Source organism: Desmodus rotundus, chromosome 4 (genome assembly GCF_022682495.2).
Source record: "Desmodus rotundus isolate HL8 chromosome 4, HLdesRot8A.1, whole genome shotgun sequence".
Taxonomy (NCBI): domain Eukaryota; kingdom Metazoa; phylum Chordata; class Mammalia; order Chiroptera; family Phyllostomidae; genus Desmodus; species Desmodus rotundus.
In genome coordinates, this window is record NC_071390.1 from 123,793,043 (window position 1) to 123,803,041 (window position 9,999).

The following is a 9,999-nucleotide window of genomic DNA, read 5'->3' on the forward strand; positions in this document are numbered from 1 at the left end:
TAATAAGTGTTCTTTTCATGAGATACCCCCACCTAATTTTTGGACTTATAAGCAGAGTTACTTCACATTCCAAAGAAATCTGGATCATCTAGATGTCACATGAAACAACCCATTAACCCTCTAAGACCATGGCATCACGCTGATTGCACAAAATGAGCAAGATGTGGCTACAACACTGGAAGACTTGTGAGACTTGTGTTATTCAAAGGGTGAATTAAACTTTATTACAGAAGTGCTTCCCCTCAGCTCACACCTAGGATATGGTTTAATAGATGGTTCCAGATGGTCAGATATGTAAGAGAAAACCAGAGCTTGCTTTATGGTTTAGTTTCTCAGTAAGTTGATGTAATCTGAAAATGGAGAATGACAACATTATATTATTGAATATAAATGGACTTGAAAGACAAGAGTAGAGTAAACGTTTTCGCAGTGGGTAGAGCTTTGAAAGGTGCACCTGATCATCCATATCGTGTAGGAGGCAAAGTAACCAAAGAAAAGAATATATATGGATAAATGGGCAGTAATGAGTAGCCTGGCCATATGGAGGGCTAGAAGGGTCCATGTGAAAAGGACAGGGGAAAGAAGGCTCATATTAGAAACGTGATAAATATGTGAAAGTGGACACATAATGTGAAGAATTTTAAATCACATATTAACACCACCAGAAAGCATCTACCACATGCAAGTGGACAAAATGCCTTAGCCAGTTGATATTAACCAGGGTGTTTCAATGATCACTCTAGTGCTGAAACAATGAGCACACAAAGTGGCCACAGTGACAATGATAAGAGGATGCATACTGGCCCTCCAGTGCAGATTCCAAATTAGCAAGGCCAATTTAGCAACTGCTGCCTCTAATTATCCTGCAACAGGTTACTGATTGCTCAGTATGACAGTATTCCTTGTGAAGACTAACTAGCCACTTGGTGGCAAGTTAACTTCATTGGGATTCTTCCATTATGAAAGGGACACTGCATTAAAGATATGAAGACACTGTTCTTAAAGATATGAATGCATACTCTCCAAATGTATAGGTTTGACTTTACTGCCTTCAATATCTCAGCCAATATTGCTTTCATGGGATGTTCATGATTCCTGACCCACATAAATGGAATCTCATGCAACATAGCATCTGATGAGAAAAGCAACTTTACAGAGGTGTAGATCCATTAGTGTGGATCATTTGGTTTTATCACATACCACACCACATAGCAGCTACTAGCCTGCTGGAGCACTGGGATAACCCACTGGAGGTACAGCTGAAGTTGTGAGGCAATACACTTACAAGATAGATGCCATCTTCCAGGACCTATGCATATATTAAATCAGAGACTTTTATGTAGTGTTATGCCCCAAAGAATACTCATTGATACATGAGTCCAGGAACCAAGAGGTAGAGCAGTCACAAGCATTTGTACCATGTCTCCTAATGACTCACCCTGGGACACTGTGCCTCCCATGTCTGCAACTCTGAGCTTTGAATGGTTAGAGCTCATGTTCCTTAAAGAATGCACATTCTGATGGAAATTATTGAACTACTAGCAATACTGTCACCTTGTTATTTTGAGCTCCCTGTGTTCCATCAACAGTAGACAAGAGGAGTCACTGTCTTGGGAGGAGTAATTGATCATAATTAAAAGGAGGAAGTTGAGTGCTTTTTCACAGTGGGAGTATGGAGGATTATAATTCAGTGATGCACTTTGGGTCTTTATGGTGCTCCCTTGCCAAAAGTGAGTGGACAAGGGCAGAAACTCCATCCAAAAAGTTGATGAATAAGAGTAGCTCAAACCTCTCAAAAATGAAGGTTTGTTAACACAACCAAATAAACCAACAGAAATGATAGCAGAAGCTGAGCAAAATTTGGAATGAATAAGTAGAACAGGTAGATGATGACTACCATTTATGACAGTGAGACCAACCCCACTGATGAACAGTAAAGTTTACCCTAATAATATCCCCCTCCTAAATCTTCCCTCAGGAAGAATAATTTACTCGGGGGAGGCTACTTTTTTAATGTGCATATGAACGTTGATCTGTGTTGTATAATTAACGTCTCGCTGCTGAGCTCCCAGAAATATGTTTAGCTGACAAACTCTAATTCTTAGTTTCATCAGGATGCACTTCAGTATTAATTCTGAGGCCAGGATCTTCCAGGAGCAATCTCTGGCCAATGACTGATAGGGTCAGTGGCAGCCAAATCAGTCTCTTCTTAGAGTGGCACCCATGCAATACCTGAGCAAGGAGGTGGTGCAGTGGCATGGACATTCCACCCAATACAGAAGCCCTCCAACAGGCTCTTTGTTGTTATAGCTCACAGTAGTGTTGGTAGAGAACCTGGTAGGCCTATAACTTGGTGTGACAGTCCTTCTATTTGCTGTTGCTGCCTTCTCTTTCTCCTTTCACAAGATACTCCTTAAGAAACTTTTTGCCCTACTAATTTTGTCTCAATATTAGCTTCTTTTTAAAACTTTCTATTATTTTATTTTTTTATTGTTGTTCAAGTACAATTTTCTCCATTTCCCCCCACCCCTCCCTCCAACCCCAGTCATCCTCACTTCCTTTGATACTATCCCCCTTTGGTTTTTTCCATGTGTCCTTTATAGTTGTTCCTGAAAACCCTTTCCCCTTCCCCCCCCATTATCCCCTCCCACCTCCCCTCTGGATACTGTCCATTTGTTCTTAATTTCCATGTCTCTGGTTATATTTTTCATTCTTCTTTGTTTTGTTGATTAGGTTCCACTTATAGGTGAGATTATATGGTATTTGTCTTTCACCACCTGGCTTATTTTACGTAGCATAATGTTCTCCAGTCCCATCCATGCTGTCGCAAAGGATAGCTTCTTAAAGCCATAACCTCAATGGCCTACTATAATTAACTGAGATCAACTTTCACTATTTCCTGCAGAGAGCTTTTGATAGTTTTTATTCATTCATTTTTTTCTACAGATTTTTAGGTATTTTTTTTAACAATCTAAAGCATGAAACTGGATTCCATCTATGGAAGTATGTTGGACACATTGGTTATGCTCATAAGAATATTGACCTTAAGAAATTGAAATTAACAAAATGACGCAATCAATAGGACAGATTCATAAATAAATGGTTATCACCAATAAACATTTAAGAAAAATTACTGTGAGCACTTAGATAAGCAAGTTATTATTTTCCATTGAAAAGTAACAGCAGGTGTTATAAAGGATGTAGCATCTGATCTGAGCCAGAAAGAAGGAATAAGACATGTTCTGCACACAGTTATGGCAGGATCAAGGTAAGCAAAAGACACAAGTGTGGCTTTTGTCTTTTCACATATCTAGTTCAGTTGTTTTCAACATTTTCACTTCATGGCACACACAAACTGATTACTAAAATTCTGCAGCACACCACAAATATATATTTTTGGCCAATCTGGTAAAAAAATAGATATAATTTAGATTCACACACACTGGACAGCTATTGTGTTGGCCGGGGTCATTTTTTTTGGCAACCTAAGAGAAAAGCGGTCTGTGCCCCTGACTGAATGGTCAGGCAGTGTATGTTTTAATTTTGTGTGTGTGTCATACTAGTTGAAAATTGCAGATCAAGACACATAAAGTTAAATATAATTGGTGTGTGATTTTATTGATTTAAAAATAAAACAGAAATTATGCCTTTTAGTATATGCAGAGTGATAGTTTATTGTTCAAAATAAAAGTAAAATTTGAATGTGTAGAGGAGAGAGTGAAAACATTATGTAAATCCAACATAGTTGGATTTAGACCATGACATCACCACTTACATTTTCCAGTATCCTCCTACCTGGTCTCCTTCACTATGGTCTGCTTCCTCTAATCCTTCTGTTACAAGGCTGCCAAAATGCCCTTTGTATATCTTGAACACTTTATGGTGTCAAAGAAGGCCCACTCTGCCACCGTGTTGCAAGCATTTAGCCTTCTTGACATAATTATATTGTAATTATTTAATTATACCAATGTCTAAATTTTTGCCAACCACTCCTGGTATAGTGTTAATTTCTTAAGCACTAGACTGGTGTTGGAAAAACTACTGCCCGTATTGCCTTCTTTACTTGGCTAAGTCAGCCTTCTAGATTTGCTTTAGTATGATCTCACTTGATGAGCTGTCCTTTCTCTGAGGAAGGGCCAGAAATCCCTTCTCTGTGTTATCATAGTCCTTGTTGAACACATACCAGTTAACATCACTTCTTCTGATCATTGTATTGTTGCTGTTGCTGTTTTGGTATTCCTGGCATTCTAAATGGCAGAGACTACTTTTCTCTACTTCTACATGCATTTATTTAAAGCCTTATAGATTGACGTCTTGTATGTATTCAGCAGAAGCTGTTGGAATAAGTGTTGTAGACTTTTTAGTGTGTCCACATTCTAAGTCACAAATGCGCATAAAAATACAAGATGAAGAAGGGAAAGAGATACAATCTAAAATTGACTCCCTGAAAAACAATACTATTTAAATAGTAACTAAAGAAAAGAAGGCTTCTGAATATTTTTCAGCTGTGGGCTCTGGAGCATATGAAACACTTCTTATCACTGGAAAATTTTTCAACATATGAGCCATTCAAGAAGGCAATCTCCATATCTCATTGGAGTTTAGAAAGGCCAGACACAGACTTTTTTCAACCTTCATTAAAGCAAGGCAAGAGTTATAAAACCTGGATTCAACTGGTCAGATTTTACCCCATCCCACTTGCAAACTTGAATCAGGAGCCAGTTCAAAGGAAAAGGAACAATAGAGAAAGCACCCTGCGGGTGACGGCCGCAATTGGGAGCATCAAGATTCTAGATTTAGAAGCACAGGAAGCATTCATCCTCTGGAAGTAGCAGCTAGAGCAGTACAATCAGCTGGGTCCTCATGGGCCTAGCTCTGGATTCTGATTTCTATTGGTCTAGCAGCTGCCTTGCATCTCATGTTTTTCATAATTTCTGAGGTTGGTTCTTCACCTTTTTGGTGACAGGGTTAGCCACCAAATACTCACTCAATATATTTGTATTCTGTGTAAATGGGACAGAGTTACTTTTTGCTACTTGCATCAGAGAACACTGACTGATCTGGAGAGATGATGCATGAGCAGAAGCAGATGAATGAGGAAAAATAGAGTGGGTGTCTTTAGAAAAGTCAAAAACTTAGGTGGAACCCTGCATTCCTCTCTTAGCTTCATCCTCCACATCTAAACTTCTAGCTAGCCCTACTGCCTTATTCTCTAAAAAAAGTCCTCCAAATATATTTTATTTTCCATCTCTATTACAATGACCTTGGTCCAAGCCACATTTCTTTCTTATTTTAACCAAATGTTTGTGTAACTGTCGTCTCTAGATCCCAAGTTAATTAAAAGCTATTCATAAGCTAGTGGCTAAAAGGTTTGGCAATCCAAGAGAGATATTAATTAGAAAGTTTTGTCAAAAGCTTTATTTTCTACTTAAGATAGCAGAAAGTATTTAAGCAGATATTACCTGCAATGAATTTTCCGTCCTCTTTTTTCAGGCCTTGAAGTTGTAGGTGAATTGCTAAAGCCTCTCCATCCCCCACTCTCATCTATGGAAAGCAGATTATAAATAAGTTCACCTGTTGTCAGATTCTCTGAAAAGAAGTAGGTTACCATTTCTTCTTTCCTTGAATTGAATGATTCACAAAGATATCTTATTAAAATGTTTCTTTATTTTTTAGAACATGTAAGGACTGGATTCCTATATTTCTTGGGAGAAGAGATTGCAATGTAGCAAGCCCAAAAAATTCTCATAACACAGATGAACATATAAAAACTACAGAACACTTCCTTATGTAGTTATTACTTATGTAGTTGGTTTACAAGCACATAAAGTAAGCAACTTAAACTCCTCTATTGGTATGAGAAAACTTGGACAGTTCACTGGTTTGGAAGAAGCTATAATTGAATCCATCTGTGCCTGTGAATTTCAATTTCTTTTTGTTTTCTTTATTTTTTATTACTTTTTGTGGAAGCTTTTTATAGCAGATTTGATTCCTTTAATAGGTATCAGATTTTTCTAATTTTCCATTTCCTCTTCTGTCATCTTTACTAAGTTGTACTTATCTGGAAATTTGTCTTTTTTACTCACATTGTCACATTTTAGCCATGCAATTATTCCTAATATGCTTTCCAGATATCTTTTTGATGTCTGAAGATCTGTAATGATGTTATAACAATATTACCCTTCATATCTTTTATTCTCTTATTTTATCAATCTTGGTAGATATTTGTCAATTTTAATATTGTAATTTCAAACAATCAAAGTTTGGCCTCTTTCATTTGATTTAGGTCTATTTTTATTTTCTTAATTTCTATATCTATATTTATTTCTTTACATTTTACACTTTTATAAATATCAAGGGAAAATAATGCTAATATGCAAGCATTAATTTTGAACTCAAGTGCCCAAGACAATAGAAGAGGCAGAAGATGAGTATTTCTCTTCTCATTAAAGAGACTTTTCTGAATTATCACAAAAGTTTTGCATATACCTCAGGAGCCAGATATTAATTAAATGACCTTTCTATAAAAGACAAGTTATGAAATGTGGCCTTTATTCTTTTGGCAATTGGTCCAACTAAAGATAAACCAAAACATGGTGAGAACACGAACTGGTTTAAGCAGTAAGTAATCTCTGCCGGACATCGAAGGACGTGAGAAATAGTTTAAAAAGATTACCTCTGGGTTAGATAGTATATGGGTTGGAGGTAGCAGAACTCATTTACTTTTAATTAAAACTTGGAGAAAATACTATATGAAAACATTCAATAGCTATTATGTACAATAAGGATAAATAATAATATACTGAAATTCATAGATTAGTAAAATAAAAGCTATTACAGAACACTCAGCATAATACTATTCATTTTAAAACTTGCATATATGTTGTACATGTACATATATTAATATAAATAAATAAGCACACGTATAAAACTTTTAGAATAAAATATATCAGATGTTTCCTTTGTTTTGTTTTTTCATTTGTTCTAAAATATTGCTTGTTTTATATATCAGTTAAACCATGTGTGTTTGTATTCTATAATCTAAGCTTATGTAGCCTTAAGTATATAACCTAATGTTAATTCTACTTTATGTAGGAAGCTTATAGAATCTAAGTCAATTATTTGAAAACCAAATGTTTATTGGCCCAATCTGAATTCAGATAAAAGGATTCTAAGCTGCCATCATTGAGGAATCTTCCACTCTTCTGCACAGTAGAGGGTTATTACACAGTCGTGAAATACAGTTGGAGCAATAATAATGGTGAGTGGTTAAGTGTACTGTTCAAAAAATCTTACAAATAAAAATAATTTTAGTTTCTTTTTATTATTATTACCTCATTAACTTCACCATATCCAAATGGCAATACTTCAAATATAAGAAAATGATTAATTACCTGTGTTAACTCTTCATGAACTAGTGATTGACTAGAGAGACCAATGAGGAATAAACAATGACCTGGTGAGAAGCCTTCTGTATCTCTGTCCAACTCTTTAAAAGCACTTCTCTCGCTGTCATTATCACAGTGTTTAACAACAATGGAACTGGCGCTTTGTCATCAGGATGGTGTGGTGTACTTAGGCCCTCTTTACACGCTGCCATTGCCTCTTACAACACTTCAGAGCTAACCATCTTTATTAGGCATATTTCCCTATCTACCTGCAATACAAAAGGTGGATGTTTACACCTCTCTGAAAAACTTCAATATGCCAGTCTAAAACCAAGTTGTATATGCCAAAAAGCAATCCATGGAAAAATACTGAAATCAATGTTGTTCTCAATATCAAATCAACATTTCATTTCATTGTATTTATATAGTTTATTATTTGACTCTTAGATGTTTTATGTATTATTATTGAATTATTTTGCTTTGTAAGGTCAATCTATTTCAAAGATTACTTAAATATTAAAGGCTTAATATAATAAACTTTGCCAATTTTCTCTCTTTAATCCAATTAAGTGTAGGGTTTGAATTATTATATTATCCTTTTTTGATGCTATTCTTTACTGGAAACTGTGTGTTAAAATATTCCATGAAACTAGAGATTTACTCCTGCCAGTTTTAGCAGTAGGTATTGTAGTCTATTTTGTGAACAGCAGAAAGTTTAGAATTACTTGATCTCCTTGGTGATTTTCTTTTCTTCTGTTATTGTGTAAAGATCATTTAAGCAAATCACAAGTAATGCAAGTATATTCTGGGTAGATAGTTATAAAGATAGATTATGGTATCAATATTGTTATTAAATCAGAAATCTGACATTATTTCTGTAGACCTGTTATTTTACTGGAATGACTTTTTTCACCTTTCTTTTTTTTTCTAAAAATATAGAATGCTTCACAAATTTGCAGTCATCCTTGTGCAGGGGACATGCTTATCTTCTCTGCATCGCTCCAACTCCATTGTATGTGCTCCCAAAGCGAGCACAAGTTTTTTCATCTTTTCAAGTTTCTGAGAACTTATATTTTACTTGTGTCATTTCAAACAGTTTATATTGATTATTTCTAATTTTTCTCAAATGTAAATTTGTGTCTCTAAATTAGTTAAATTAGTTCACATTTTTATTATGATTGCCAGTGTATTAAAATATACTTTTAACACATTTTTGTACTTTCCCTTTATTTCATTTAACCTGTTTTTCAATTTTATCTTATTTTCTCTTTCTTAGTTTTTCTGAGGGGGTGCAGAAGTAAAAAGATTGATTTGTATTCTTCCTATATACTGATTTGATATGTGTGTGTGTGTGTAAAATATCTATATTTTATTTTTTAAGATAAAGATGATATAGCTAAATACTTTAATATTAGATGAAATTAGATAAATGAAACCATGGATGTGGGATAGAATCAGCTTATGAGTGCTCAGTTTAGAAATGCTGCTTAATGGGATAAGATGGGCAACATTCTTGCATTTTCTTCAATCTGTGTAATATTGTAAATGTTTTGTCTTTTACCTCTTTGGTTTTCATTGCCTCAGGAAAATGGAAGAACAAAAAATAAAACTTGTACTATCTTTATTAGTGAGCATCCCTTTTAATTGACCTACAATATTTGAGAAAAAAATAGATCTTTTTCAATGCCTAGTTAGATCTCTTGTGTGATGAGAATAGGTGGTTATATTTAAAAGTGAGAGAAGACACCAGCTGGTGTAGTTTAGTGGATTGAGCGTGGGCCTGCAACCAGGGAGTCACTGGTTCAATTTCCAGTCGGGGCACATGCCTGGGTTGTAGGCCGGGTTCCCGGTGGGGGATGTGTGAGAGGCAACCACACACTCACACACTGATGTTTCTCTCCCTCTCTTTATCCCTTCCTTCCACTTTCTCTAAAAATGGATAAATAAAATCTTTAAAAATAAATAAAAGTAAGAGAAGAGGACTTCACACAACGTTAACTTAAGACTCAGTTTCAAATTTCAGACCATAACATGAAGCTAGTTTAAGTATACACGTGTAGGTCTTGGGACTCTTTACCTATTTGTAATTTGTTTTCCTGTATTATATCTGGAATATATTGTAAAACTTAAAAGAAAGACATATATTCTTTATAAATCAAGTCCTTTAAAAATGGGGTGCTTTTGAATTAAACTACAGAGAGCTGACCACTTATGTGTTCTTGTATGTGGTCATTGCTACAGCTGGATTTCAGAAGGACCAAGAGCAAAGTGCTCTATGGTTTTCTCAGATAACCAGGCAGTCAACACAAACTTATAAGCATTGAGGGACTTGTTTCTGGTATATAGCAAACTGAAGGAGTATGACTTTCACAGTGTAACAAGCTTTTCTGATTAGCAGAAGGATGACCTTATTATTTTATTATATATTTCTATTAAGAACAACATAACCGATTAACTTTAATTAAGTTTTGACACAAAAGTAGTTTTATGACTATTTCTGTGGGGCAAAAATGATGCATCAGGAAGGCAAACAAGTACCTAAAGACTGAAAGGCTTTGCAATGTAAGGGGCTTTGCAAGACATGTAAGGGAAAATAATATATACAACTTCT

General features: G+C 35.3%; 1 non-coding gene across 1 annotated transcript; it reads right to left on the reverse strand.

The window, feature by feature from the left end:
• Nucleotides 1–8,317: 8,317 nt before the first annotated feature.
• LOC112296460 (U6 spliceosomal RNA) lies at nucleotides 8,318–8,423 on the reverse strand. Its single transcript, XR_002973906.1, has one exon. It is a non-coding gene; the product is annotated as a U6 spliceosomal RNA (small nuclear RNA).
• Between the last annotated feature and the right edge of the window lie 1,576 nt (nucleotides 8,424–9,999).